This window comes from Aptenodytes patagonicus, chromosome 1, assembly GCF_965638725.1.
Source record: "Aptenodytes patagonicus chromosome 1, bAptPat1.pri.cur, whole genome shotgun sequence".
NCBI classification, from domain to species: Eukaryota; Metazoa; Chordata; class Aves; order Sphenisciformes; family Spheniscidae; genus Aptenodytes; species Aptenodytes patagonicus.
In genome coordinates, this window is record NC_134949.1 from 172,933,546 (window position 1) to 172,948,565 (window position 15,020).

Consider the following 15,020-nt stretch of genomic DNA (forward strand, 5'->3'; position numbering starts at 1 on the left):
TGTTCTGTGATTATTCTATTTCAGTAGAAAACATCAACTTCACTATGGAATAGTATATAAAAATGAGAGGAAGGCCAGTAATTTGATGTGAATAACTATAACAAGCACAAGTTTTCACCACTCACAGTCATAGCAGGGCTTTGTTTACATTTATAGTTTAAAATTATGCTTGTAGTATAGAAAAAATTTTACAGCTCATTTTGAAGAAAAAAAAAATTCCTCAAGCCCAATTAATCTTCAGAGATTTTAATTGTCCTTTTTCTAATTTCAAAGTGAGTGCTCCAAAAATATATATGAGCCCAAGCTTATGTACTCCACGCTTTGATTAATACTGAACACCTAGATAGCCAAAAATACCAAATGTACAAGGTCAGGGAAGTAGTCAACCCCTTTCAATAAAGGTAAGACTTGCAAGTCAGCTACAAGCTGTGGTATTTCATGTGTCTTGAAGTAATATGATTCTTTCTTTTCTTTTCTTTTAGTACTAACACCAAATAGCACTGATGTGTGTTAATATGTGATCTGTCTGATGTATTTGCATAGTCTATTTGACTGTCATCAAGGGATTGCATTACCCGTTCTGATTAGCAAGCAGAATGTCTAAGCTATCAATTTTTTAAAAATCTATCCTTTCACTAAGTAGCTTGTTAATACAATAAAGTAACTGATATTACTTTAGGAAATATATAGATACATACATAATTTACATTACTTAGTGACCCAAAATAATATTCTAAATTAATGGTAGCAATATCCTTTACTAACTTCTACTGCTTAAAAGCTAGTTGTCTAGTCTAAGCTAATGGTCAAGTCTCCTCATATAGTCAAGAATAAGACTAAAATAACTATATCTAAGAGGCAACAGAGCCTACCTTTCTTAGACATTTATTTTAGCAGTAGATAAAGTTATATGAGATAAGTCACATATTAGCTCCTTAATTTTCAGACGTACATTCTCTGGTAATGAAATAAAAACTTCCTTCTGAAAGTGAAAACTTTGCAGTTTAGTTGGAAAAAAATGAATAAACTTAAGAGGTGAACATAAGCAGATCTAAGGAGTGAAAGATGGAAACAGAGTGTGGTTTTGTATTTGAAATAGAATAGCATGAAAGCATGAAAGAAAGGAGAAATTAATAGTAGATACAAAAATTTTACTAACTGTGTAACTGCATTTACATGTACTGTAAACAGTGACACTGATTAATGAAAAAAAAATATTATTGAAATAGTGGTGATTTTACCAAAACAAAATTTTCTGCCAAAAAAAGAATTTGGCAAGAATAACCACTGTACCTTAAGATATGAAGGCATTCACCCATAATAGCTTCTATTTCTGTTTGTTGGACCTATACAACTTACTCCTAACTCAGTTTCATGATATAAAAAATTGTTTACTGTACAGTTCTAAACAGAGATTATACTTAGAATCTTAATTACTAGGGTGTTGAAACTTCAATGTAAACAGAAACTTCTCTTCTCCAGGCTGAACAACCCCAACTTACTCAACCTTTCTTCACAGGAGAGGTATTCCAGCCCTCTGATAATTTCTATGGCCCTCCTCTGGACCTGCTCCAACAGGTCCAGGCCTTTCTTGTGCTGGGGGCTTCAGAGCTGGACACAGTACTCCAGGTGGGGTCTCATGAGAGTGGAGTAGAAGGGGCAGAATCACCTTCCTCAACCTGCTGGCCACACTTCTTTTTATGCAGCCCAGGAAACGATTGGCTTTCTGGGCTCCAAACACATGTTGCCGGCTCATGTTAATTTTTCATCCACCAGTATTGTGCTGGTTTTGGCTGGGATAGAGTTAATTTTCTTCATAGTAGTTAGTACGGGGCTATGTTTTGGATTTGTGCTGAAAACAGTGTTGATAATACAGGGATGTTTTTGTTACTGCTGAGCAGTGCTTACACAGAGTCAAGGCCTTTTCTGCTTCTCACACCACCCCACCAGCACGTAGGCTGGGGTTGCACAAGAAGTTGGGAGGGGACACAGACAGGACAGCTGACCCCAACTGACCAAAGGGATATTCCATACCATGTGATGCCATGCTCAGCATATACAGCTGGGGGAAGAAGAAGGAAGGGGGGGACATTTGGAGTGATGGTGTTTTGTCTTCCCAAGTAACCGTTACGTGTGATGGAGCCCTGCTTTCCTGGAGATGGCTGAACACCTGCCTGCCCATGGGAAGGAGTGAATGAATTCCTTGTTTGCTTTGCTTGCATGCATGGCTTTTGCTTTCCCTATTAAACTGTCTTTATCTCAACCCATGATTTTTCTCACTTTTACCCTTCTAATTCTCTCCCCCATCCCACCGGGGAGAGTGAGCGAGTTGCTGTGTGGTGCTTAGTTGCCAGTTGGTGTTGAACCATGGCAAGTATCCCCAAAACCTTCTCCACAGGGCTGCTCTCAATCAGTTCATCCCCCAGTCTGTTTTGATACTGGTCATTTCCCCAACCCAGGTGCAGGACCTTGCACTTGGCCTTGTTGTACTTCATGAGGTTCACATGGGCGCACTTTTACTTAAAATGTTACCAGTGCTAATCACCATTTCATTATGCTGGGCTTTTTCTTATTTCTTCTTATCATTGGACTATTTATTTTCTAAGTACAGTGTGCTTCAGCTTTCATCAGCATGCAGATTCTGAATGTTACTTCTTTTGGGAAGTGCTAGTTTTACCTTTGCTACAACACAAAACTTTTTATCATGTTTTCTGCCATAATCATCTTTTCCTCTTTAGTCATAAAACCTATCATTTATTGCCTTTATGCTTATCTTAATCATGTATTCTTAATATAATCATGCCAGGATTCTCATTTCACACACATCTGATAACTTATAAGAAGTGAAGTATTATCTTTACATACTAATAACATTCCTATGCAGGTAGTAGTATGGAAAATAACAGAAACATAATTGTGCTTCCAGTGTCTTGATAACGGTGAAGACCTTAGTGTGAGCTACTTTTCCAATAATATCACTTCAGTCAAGGGACATCTGCTTGTGTCCTTAAAATTACTAAAACACTTGCAGTTTTTTGATGCTAGGAAGATCTTTTAATGCCAGACACACTTCCTGAATAGAAAAAAAAAAAAATCTTAAATAAGTTAACCAACAATCCATAAATTTTGAAACTGTGATAACAAACAAATGGGGAAAATGGAATGAGAAATTCCCTCCCTTTCTCCTCACTTCAAAACAGAAAAAAAAGTCTAAAAAAAGCCCTTCTATTAACAATGTTAGCCCTTACAGGAAAATGTGATCAGGTTTGACAGTGTCAAGATCCTGAAGATCGAGGGCCTGAAAAACTAAAGTTCCTTTTGCTTAAGAAAAACTATAAGTTTCTTCAGATACTTCAGTGAACTCTGGCCAAGCCTAGAACTTTCCCTTGAGAAATTGTATTCTAGATGAAGAGTCCATGATTCATTCTTTGAAGCAATGATCAATGACTAAGAAGTCAAATACAAATCCCAGCTCCAGCAGTAATTATCAGGCTATCTCATTTATTATGTTTGCCAATATCCTGGCCAAAAGAAATGAATGAGTTATAATCTAAGATAATTTCAAAGGTCAAGTAGATGCTGTGAAATGCAGTTTTGACTGTAACAAGGTGAAGAAATCTTATAATTTTTAGATACAATATTTCTGGAAATATAAGTTATTTCATCTTTCTGCCTTTTTTTTTTCTTCTCATTATTTATTTGCATTTTCATTATGTATTAAAATCAACAACAATATCAAGAACTTTACCCATATTTTAATTTTCTTCCAGCAAAGATATTTTCAGAATCCTCAGACAATTAAGTGCAAAAAATGACCTGATAATATCAGACTACGAAGGATACAACTGCAATTGATACTGTCTTTGTGTGAAGCGGAGAAGTTAAGTTACAAGCACTCTTGGAAAAAAAAAAGGGAATCAAACAAAAGAATTAAAATAAAACCAAAATATCTTCCTTTCAAAGAATCAAAGAATTCCTAACTGAATCGTAATACTATTCTGAGATGGTGCTTCAATGTGCAAGCATACCAAAGCAATCTGCAGTAATAAAGTCAAGTAGTTTTTCATATTCGTATTTCAGATGGTTTTGGTCACAAAATCTTTCTTTCCCATAGTGTAAAAAAAAAAGCTGATAAAACTAGTCAATATGAATCATTTTTCAGTGCAAACCTTCTTGACATGTTCAGGACAAAACAGTACATAAAGTCATCACTGTGCTTGTGAAAATATATACAAGTACACCAATTACAATAAAAATTTTACTGATAAAAATCTACAGCTGGGATTCTCAGTTTGTATTTTGGCTACTCTGAAAAGAGTAGTTTGACTTTGAAAACTGTTAAATAATGAGGAACTCTCAGTGAAAAGGAAGATTATTTGTTAACTGAACATTGGAGCAGGAAGGTGATGCCTTTCCTGAGCCATAAATTTTCTTAGAATCTTTAGGAGTAACTTGACTTTTTGTCACAAGAAAAGCCATGTTTATATATGTAGAACATTTAGTATAGCATACCCTAACAGAGAAAGTAATGATTAGAAATGGATGGATTCCATCATAAAAAGCACAACTGCTTGATGGAATTCCCTTTCATATACTGTAGTCCTTTGTAATGGTAAGTGTTCTGGCCTCCAAAGTAGTAACAGCAAATGCTTGCCTTTCATTCTAGGCCCTTGGGGGTGTGTGGGGGGGAAGGTACTAAAATAATCTGTTTTATTCTTACCTCAAGATACACAATTGCAGAATTCAACCACATGGGTTATTTTAATCTTAAGGCAAATTACACATACATGCTTCCCAAAGAATTTAGGAAACATCTACATGCATGACAAGTTAGTTGGTGTTCGTGTATAGTATACTCAGGTTTTAGGATATTTGTTTCTTCAAGCTTTTTGTGAAGTATGGTATTTCAGGATGGCATATTCTGCTGATAATGACAAGCACAAACAATTGCATGTGTTACTAAAGGTTGTAATATAGGAACAGCAAGCCACATACTTTCTCTGTCCATCTCCACAAAAATATAGCTCTTTTCCTAAATCTGTTATCTTACATTTACTATATACTACCTCTTTCTACTCTGTTCCTAAGACTTTCAAACCCATAGTCCTCTCATCAAACTCGTATCTTCATATTTACCTCACTAGAATACACCACTTATTGTCTGCTAGATCTTTACAGTGCCATTCCACTTTCTTAAACCAAGTTGTAAGTTAATTCTCCTAATGCTCTACTGTGGCTAGTCTAACCCCAGTCATCATACTTCCCAGTTTCCCACAGCCCTGCTACTTTGAAGATAGTAAGGTCTGTAGTATGTTACTAATAACCATGACTACCTTGCAAGGGTGAATAAATGAGAACTTGAGTTTTCAGCCATTGATTAACTTTGAAGGGGGCAGTCACTCAGTATCAGATGTGTGAACATCTTAACTACACAGCGACTGATCATTGCGTGAGTTATCTTCACTGACACTGGCTACTGTTGTTCACCTGCTACACACAGGAACAGCAGATTTGGAGATTTAGAAGATGAAATTACCTATCAAATGAGCAAAATGTGGCAGACCAAGCAAGATCAAATGCAAAAGATAGAAGAAACTATTCTGTGGCTTATATGCCTCCATTTCCGTATTTGTTTTGAAAACTTACATGACAATAGTGAAGCTTGTACTCAGATCCTCAGCATCTCTTGTAATTGATTCATCACATTCCCTTTCAGAACACCGTCCCTTGCTGTTCATATAGTCACAGCATTACTAGGTCTTTAAAAACTATGTTCATCTAAATCATAACATAAATACACTGCATTTTCCATTCATAGCTTTAAAATCCTTTTTTCTTTTTTTTCTCTGGAATACCTTATTTTGAAAATAGAGTTGTTCTGCACCACTGATGTACCATACTTTTGTGATTTATGAAGACTTTCAGGGGATAGGTTATAATGAATTCAGAGGAAAATAACACTGTCCTTTTCTATGCTTCTTAAACTGTGATAGAGAAAGGAGGAAACTAAGCACTGTTTGCTTTGACTAGCAATATGCATTCCTCTTTATTTCCTTCCTTTCTCAGGAACTGTTGCAGTTCCATCAGTATTGTGTGAATTAAAATCCCATTTTACTGACTGTTGTCAGATAACCCCTTTTTCTAACATTTACCATGGGAAAATTTTAAAAAAGGATTTGAAATATATGTTCCTATAGACAACAAAACAGAAGTGACAAGTCTTGATTTTTAACTCATTATATCACCTGGAAGGATATATGTGAAAATCTGCACTTCTGAAAAATATTTTCATATTCTTCACATTCCTCATATTTTCATTTGGGAGCGGAGTAGAGAGTGAGAAACAGCAGAGGGATCGCCTTAGGGAAAAGATATTTAAGTAAGAGCAAAAAATGCTGGACAGAGAGAGGAGGAAGGAACAAGAAGAGTGAGAAGTGGCAGAGGGAACATGAAGGTCAGATAAGGAGGAGGAGATGTTCCATGGTGCTGGAGCAGATATTTCCCTGTAGTTTGTGGAGAGCCCATGCTGGAGCAGTTTTCCTGAGAGGAACAGCAGCCTGTGCAAGAGCCCAAGCTGGCTGATTCCGCCCCCCCCCCCCCCCCCCCCGCCCCGAAGGACTGCAGACTGTGGGGAAACCCCAGAGCAGGAGAAAACTGTGAGGAGGAAAGAGCGACAGAGAAAAACTGCTATGTACTGACCATAACTCCTCATTCCTCTCGTGCTGTTCAAGGGGAAAAAAGGAGTTGGGAATGGAGTGAAGCTGGGCATGGGAACAGGGAGAGGAAAGGTATTGTTTTAATATTTGTCTTTTTGTTTCTCACTACCTGAAACTATTTTATTGGCAAGAAATAAAATTAATTGTCCCCAAGTCGAGTGTGGTTTGCCCATGACAATAATTGGTAAACAATCTCACTGTCTTTATTCTGACCATGAGCTTTCTTATCCTATTTTCTCCCCCAGTCCTACTGAGGAGGATAAATGAGTGGGCAGCTGGGTGGATGTTTGGCTGTTAGCCAATGCTAACCCACCACAAACTCATGACCTGAAATTGTGAGAAACTGTTACATAAGTCTTCAGGCTATTTTATCACATTATAAAAAAATGGAATTTTTTTGTTCATGATTCACCACAGTTACAACTCTCTTCCATGGTTTTGTACTATCTGGATGTCACTGCTTAATATTTTCAGTGTGAAATCACATTTTTCTTTGATTATACTGTACAAGGTTTACACTGAATTTTACACAGTAATTAACACTGTATTTGTTAATATTGTGTGGATTTCTATATAATGTTGGTTACCAAGCCTAAGTGAAATGGATTTTTTAAAATATTTAATTAACTTTTGGGTTTTTTTAATTTAAATTGGACTTGCTTGACAAGTAGACACAAGTCCATGGGACATACATTAGTCCATGGGACCCGATGAGATGTATCCCAGAGTCCTGAGGGAACTGGCAGATGTAGTTCCTAAGCCGCTCTCCATCATATTTGAAAAGTCGTGGCGGTCAGGCAAAGTCCCCAGTGACTGAAAAAAGGGAAATATTGCACCCATTTTTAAAAAGGGTAAAAAGGGGGACCCTGAGAACTACTGACCAGTCAGTCTCACCTCAGTGCCCAGTAAGATTATGGAAAGATCCTCCTGGAAGCTATGTCAAAGCACATGGATGACAGGGAGGTGATTAGAGACAGCCAACATGTCTTTACCAAAGGCAAACCATGACTGACTAATCTAGTCATCTTCTACAATGGAGTGACTTCATTGATGGGTAAGGAAAGAGATACTGATGTCATCTATCTTGACTTCTGTAAGGCCTTTGACACAGTCCCACACAACATTCCTTGTCACTAAATTGGAGAGAGATGGGTTTGTCTGGATGGCCTCATCAAAAGAGTTGCAGTCAATGGCTCAATGTCCAAATGGAGATCAGTAGCAAGTCGTGTCCCTCGAGGGTCTGTACTGGAACCGGTACTGTTCAATATCTTTGTCAAGGACATAGACAATGGGATTGAGTGCACACTCAGCAAGTTTGCAGATGACACCAAGCTGAGTGGTGCAGTTGATTCGCTAGAGGAAAGGATGCCATCCAGAGGGACCTTAACAGGCTTGAGGGGTGGGCCCATGCAAACGATCAGAGGGCTGGAATACCTCTCCTATGAAGAAAGGCTGAGAGAGTTGGGGCTGTTCAACCTGGAGAAGAGAAGTCTGTGGGGAGACCTTATTGCGGCCTTTCAATACTTAAAGGAGGCTTATAAGAAAGATGGAGAAAGACTTTTTACCAGGGTCTGTAGTGACAGGACACAGGGCAATGGTTTTAAACTGAAAGAGGGTAGATTTAGATTAGACATAAGGAAAAAATTGTTTATGATGAGACAATGGAACAGGTTTCCCAGAGAAGTTGTGGATGCCCCATCCATGGACGTGTTCACAGTCAGGTTGGATGGGGCTTTGAGCAACCTGATCTAGTGAATGATGTCCCTGCTCATTGCAGGGAGGTTGGAACTAGATGATTTTTAAAGGTCCTTTCCAACCCAAATGATTCTAAAATTCTATGAAAGCAATGCAAACATTTTTTTAATTAAATTCTTAATTTTGTATTGTGCCTAACCCCTTTAAAATAATTTCACAGAGCTTGTAATGTTAACAGTTACTAGGGTTCCCATGTGTTTCTTATGTTAAGACAATTTTTACAGTCTTGTAATTTTAAAACTATCCATCAGATCTGAAATCCTTCAAGACAGATGTCCCTCAATAAGTGGATTTTTGTTTGTTTCTGTGCTTTCATTTATAGGATAGGGAATGAAAGGTGGAAAATTTAATAAAAAATGGTACATCTGATTCTGAGAAAAAGGTCTGAGGCTTTTGTTGGTAGCAAAACAGAAATTAATAACAAAGAAAGCAAACAGAAAACCAAACTGGCAACCTTGGTGGAGAACTGATATTCTTCTAATTTGAAGTGTCTTTAAGACAGTGGCATTTTCTCAGAGGTATGTGTTCTCTAGTCTCTGTGAAATATGCCATATTTGGCCAAAAATGTTACATCTTTAAGTTTGTGATTCATATGTATTTAGAAACCAATGAGTTTGAGCTTCCCAAATAAGATCCCCCTAAGATCCATATTCATTACCACTCCGAGTACTGGGCCACCAATGGCTGGCCAGTCATCAGATTTCTGTGGTCAGGGACTAATTGTATATCAAGTTACTCATATGAGGCAGGGCAAAGGAAAAAGATGCTGTGTTAAGATTCTCAGAGAACAAAATTATATTGGTGGAGCGTTGTGAATAGGGTCAGCTAGAGGAGGATGATTTTTTCTAGACACAGATGTTATGTCTGACCCAGGTGGAAGGGAAAACCTTTGCAAAGAAGAACCACCCCATCATATATATTAAGAGTCAGTGCATTTTGATGGAGTATCTTAATATTCCCTGAGGCTGAGAAAAGCTCAAATATGAAACTGCCTACCCTGTGCAACAATTTTAATTACTAAGTTCATGTTAACATGGCTTATCCTTGAAGTAGGGCTTAGTGTTTTTTACACAGAAGTACTACTTAGGCACAGTTTGCCACTTGTCTTACAGAAATACTATACAGACATTGTTTGCTACTTGTGGTTTTAGTTCAGTGGTAGTCTTTGTAATTCAGATTCTCAAAAATTATCATACAAATTTCACACATCATTAGGAGGGCAGGAAGAAACTGAAGACAACATCTAGAAACATAAGAACAGATAAGAAAGGATAGTGAGTGAAAACAAGGAGATAAAACAATGCACATAGGCTTCTGGAAATGTCACTGCAATTTCCAGGATAAATGTTTTGTCTTTCTGTAATAGCAAGCAGACGTGCTAAAAAGAACAATGAGCAAAAGAGCAGTTTTAAAAAAAATCTATATTTATATATCAGACTTGTTTAAAAACTTAAAGCAAAGTGCAGAAGGACAAGCCATTTATGAACATGTCCTGATGAAGTTTGAAGATGATAGTAAGAATATAAAATCTGAAAAAGTCACTTTAACATGTCAAGAATCTGAAAGGGAGAATAATTTTTAGCAGAATTTGAGGAAATTGAGTCAAACATGAAATTCTGGAGAGCATGTGCTCACTTTGCCAAAACCAGGCTGTAGAAAAGATCAGATTAAAATAAGAAACAAGCCTTCTAAAGGTTTTGAAATACAAAACAGAAAGCAAATTGTATTTGCCAGGCTGCAAGACAAAAGCAGATGAATCAGTGATTCAAGGTAAAGTAAGTAAAGGTAAAACTAGGTGATTTCCCAGTGAACTGGGTTAGCAATCATCAGACTAATAGGAAGAAGCTGAAGAAAAAATAAACCTGAAAACTGTGAAGAGAAGTTTGCAAATTCCAAATAACAGAAGTAATTCTATGTCTTATCAATATTTTACCTGTGGATATCTGTATTTTCAGGAAACAGAGCTAGTTTGCAAAAACTTCCAAAAAGGAGAGGCTCTAATCAAAAAAGACTTTGCACAGTAAAAAAGATTTCAGCATTACTCTGTAAAGCAGCAGCATAAGAGAATAAATATTGTTTGGAATTGCTCAAAACACAGATGTATCAACTGGATGGAATCTTTATTCCAGACAGGGGGACATGTTACTACTTCTGAGCTGCACACAAACACATATCTTAATGTAATATCTTGAGTTACAGTAAATGGTTTGAAGAAAAAAAGCTATTTCGAAAACAGGCAACCTACAATCTAATTACACGATAAAAAGGCTTTCCTGCAGTGGGTATATGTGAAAGAGATGCAAAAATAAAATTAAATATTGAAAAGATGTTTGTTATTCTTTTGAGAAATGGATTACATCATCAGTTGCTGAAAATATTCCAAGCTGGTCTAATTGAGAGAGGTCAAGAACCCTCTATAGTTATAATATAGTTATAATATAGATAAGAGTATGATGTTAGATGTGCAGATAGATAAATAAGTAGACAGATCGATCATTGTGTCAGAATACCATACAAAATATTTATATAACGTTTCTATGCTATCAGTGTTTCATGATATTGTTATCAGTTTTATTACAAAGGACAAGAAAGTCATAGGAATAATCAGCATGGATTCACCAAGAGGAAGCCATGCTTGACAAACTTGATAAACTTCTACAATGAAATGACTGGCATGGTAGGTGAGGAGAGAGAACAATGGATATTGTCTACCTAGACTTCACTAACTAAGACTTTTAACACTATGTCCCATAAGATCCTCATAGAGATGCTGATGAAGTATGGGCTGGACAGTGAGATGGATTGAAAACTGTCTGAACAGATGGGAACAGAGGTCTAGTTGGAGGCCAGCAGTGTACCCCACGGGTCAATACTGGGTCCAGTCCTTTTTAACATCTTCATTAATGATTTGGGTGATAGGGCAGAGGTACCCTCAGCAAGTTTGCAGATGACACCAAACCTGGAGGAGTGACTGATAAGCCAGAGGGTGGTGCTGCCATCCAGAGGGACATCGACAGTCTCAAGAAAAGGGCTGAAAGGAACCCCATACAGTTCAACAAGGGGAAGTGCAAATTCCTGCACCTGGAGAGGAATGATGTCAGGCACCACTATATGTTGGGGGCCGATCTGCTAGAAAGCAGCTTTGCAGAAAGGGACCTGGGAGTCCTGGTGGACACCAAGTTGAGCATGAGCCAGCAATGTGCCCTTGCCACAAAGAAGGCTAACGCTATCCTGGGCTGCATTAGGAGGAGTGTTGCAGCAGATTGAGGGAGGTGATCCCTCCCCTCTACTCAGCACTGATGAGGCCACACCTGGAGTACTGTGTCCAGTTCTAGGCTCCCCAGTACAAGGGAGATATGGACATAATGGAGAGAGTCCAGTTAAGGGCCACAAAGATGATTAAGAGTCAGGAGCATGTCACATATGAGGAAAAGCTGTGAGATCTGGGCCTGTTTACCCTGGAGAAGAGAAGGCTCAGGGGGATCTCACCAATGTATATAAATACTGACGGAAGGGTGCAAAAAGGACGGAGCCAGGCTTTTTTCAGTGGTGCCCAGTAATAGGACCAGAGGCAATGGGCACAAACGGAAACACAGGAGGCTCCCTCTGAACATCAGGAAACACTTCTTTACTGTGAGGATGACCGAGCACTGGCACAGGTTGCCCAGGGAAGCTGCAGAGTATCCTTCCTTCAAGATATTCAAAAGCTGTCCAGACATGACCCTGGGCAACCTGCTCTAGGTGGCCACACTTGAACAGGGGGTTGGACCAGATGACCTGCAGAGGTCCCTTCCAATCTCAACTATTCTGTGATTCTGTTATTCTGTGGTTTCCTGTCTTTATTTCTGATTATTTTTCTTTAGAAAAAGTTTAAGTTTCTGAAACTTGAAAACACCCTAGTTTTAAGTAGTGGATCAAGTCAAATTAGTCTAGGAAACAAATAGCATAGATCTATTTCCCTCTCTCACACATTCATTCTTAAAATTCTTATTATTCATCTTTTATTATATTTATCATCATTGTCACGTCAGATGTAAATTCAGAGCATTGTTTAATTGATATAGTAGAACACGATACAAAAGCTCGAGAGTAAATTACTAATTCTACCTTCAAACAGTGTTTGTGTTCTGTGTAGTCAAGGGCATACAGATTTAACAGTAAATAAAACAAAATCCTAGTGTATAATAACTCAACCCTCTATCCTATAAAATGAAGGGTGTTTCAGGAAAGAGAAAAATGGTCAATCTGAGCTTTTAATTAAAGACTTCTTCATAACAGATATACAAAAGATATTAAACACACCATTTTAACTTATATTTTAAGCTTTTGTTTTAATCTTTTTTCAACAAGTTTCTATATATAGCATAAAAGCTTATGTATAGTATGTGAGAAATATATATAGTGAGAAAGTAATTGGAGTTACATTCTGACATTAAAACATAATTGGTTTTGCTGATATAATGAGTAATACAGTTCAGAGTTCAAAAGCCTTTGTTACCCATGTATATTTTCTGAGACATAGAAAAGCACTTTTACAAATTTTATAACTAAAATGAGGTAAAGAAAATTACAACTACAATTTTAATTCAAATACTAGTGGCAAAAATGAGTTTACAAATTTCATCCATAGAAGGAAGCATGCCCCTTTGTAAATTTAAGTCTATATGGTATTGTCTTTTTTTATTACATTTCTTATGTTGCACGCTGCTATTACTGATGCCCTTTAGTATTTGAGTCATAGCTATTCAAATTTTCCTTGTTTCTTTCTTTACCCAGTGTTATCAACTTCAGAACAATTTTTTTAAATTGCAGAAAACTAAATCTCATCTAATACAGCAGTAGAATAACAATTTAATTATGCAATATCTGTGCTCCATCTTAACACTTTTCACACTATTCTTTAAATCTAGACATTTCATGAATAGGTCCCTAAAGATTTTTAGCAGCTCAAGGCAACACAAAGAACTAATAAATGCACTGAAAAGAATGTAAAATATATTATTGCTATAGAATTGCTTAGAAAACACATTACAGTTTTGGAAAGATATTGACTGATCAAGTCATCAAGTTTATCCAAGTTACTAAAGTTACCATCAGATTAATTTCATGAAAAAGATCATAGTAGGCAGCTTACAAACATGAACAAAGTTAATTTTATTCTAATAACACTGAAAATAATTGCAGCTAAGCTTTGCTAGGACACTCTTAATGGAATGTACATGAAGAAGGAAGGGGGGGACGTTCAGAGTTATGGTGTTTTGTCTTCCCAAGTAACAGTTACATGTGATGGAGCCCTGCTTTCCTGGAGGTGGCTGAACACCTGCCTGCCGATGGGAAGTAGCGAATGAATTCCCTGTTTTGCTTCACTTGTGTGCGCAGCTTTTGCTTTACCTATTAAAATGTCTTTATCTCAACCAACGAGTGTTCTCACTTCTACTCTTCCGATTCTCTCCTTCGTCCCACTGTGGGGGGGCAGTGAGCAAGCGCCTGTGTGGTGCTTAGTTGCCAGCTGGGGTTAAACCACGACAAGTATGTAGTTCAGCTAATATTTACACTTCTTACCTTGAGGCTAGTGGTATCTGAAGTGTAATTTAAAGTGTTAGAAAAATAGTATCTCTGCCCTGCACCTAAATTACAAATGAATAAACAACTTCAAATGTCAAATTCTCAAGCAGTATTCCCATTTCAGTACTAACCTCAGTTATGGGTCATGCAACTTTTTTACACTGTGAGAGTGAATTCTTTAGGACTTAATAAAAGCTGTTTCTCTCTTGTTTTGCACAATAAGAATATTAAGACAATACTTTTTATTACTCTTAAAGAAACATTCATTCCTGATTTCAGTGTGTAAAGGACTAAGTATACTTTTTAGTATTTATTTGTAGTGCATTTTTTTCACACTATCAGGACCGCTTAGAAAGGAGGTTAAGGAGGTTGAGGTGATGAGTAGGCACATGGCAACAAAAATGAGTCCTGTGACCAACAAGGAGTTCAGTATAGATTTGTGTTGAATGAAAAATATGCAAGTAATGATGGGCAAGAATGAGATAGCAGTAAACAGGTGGCTTTTTTTTTTCAGCAATACTCATCACGTTACTCACCAGCTGTTCCATGTGCTGATACACTAATCTAAGAGAGGAAATACAAATTTTACATTTGACTTTTCACTAGTTATTTATTTTTAACAGCTGAAGTTTGTTTAAATTAAATCCACTGCAACACAATGCATTTACCTTTTTTTAAATCTGAAATGTCATTAGAACTGAAAAAAATTTTCACAAAATAATTAAAATCATTTTCTAATCAAGCTTGTGTTGAATATGTTGGGCTGAAATTGTATATCCACAATTTGTTCATCATTATGAGCTCTGTTTGTAGTACAAAATCACTATTTTTTTTTTTCTGCCTCAATATTAATAATTTGGGGAGGGGGCAATTTCTTGTAAATCAACTTTAACATAGCTTTTTTGTGGGTTTTGTTTTTTTTTTTTTTGTTGGTTGGTTGGTTTTGTTTGTTCTTTTTTAAATTAAATTCATGGCACTGGAAAA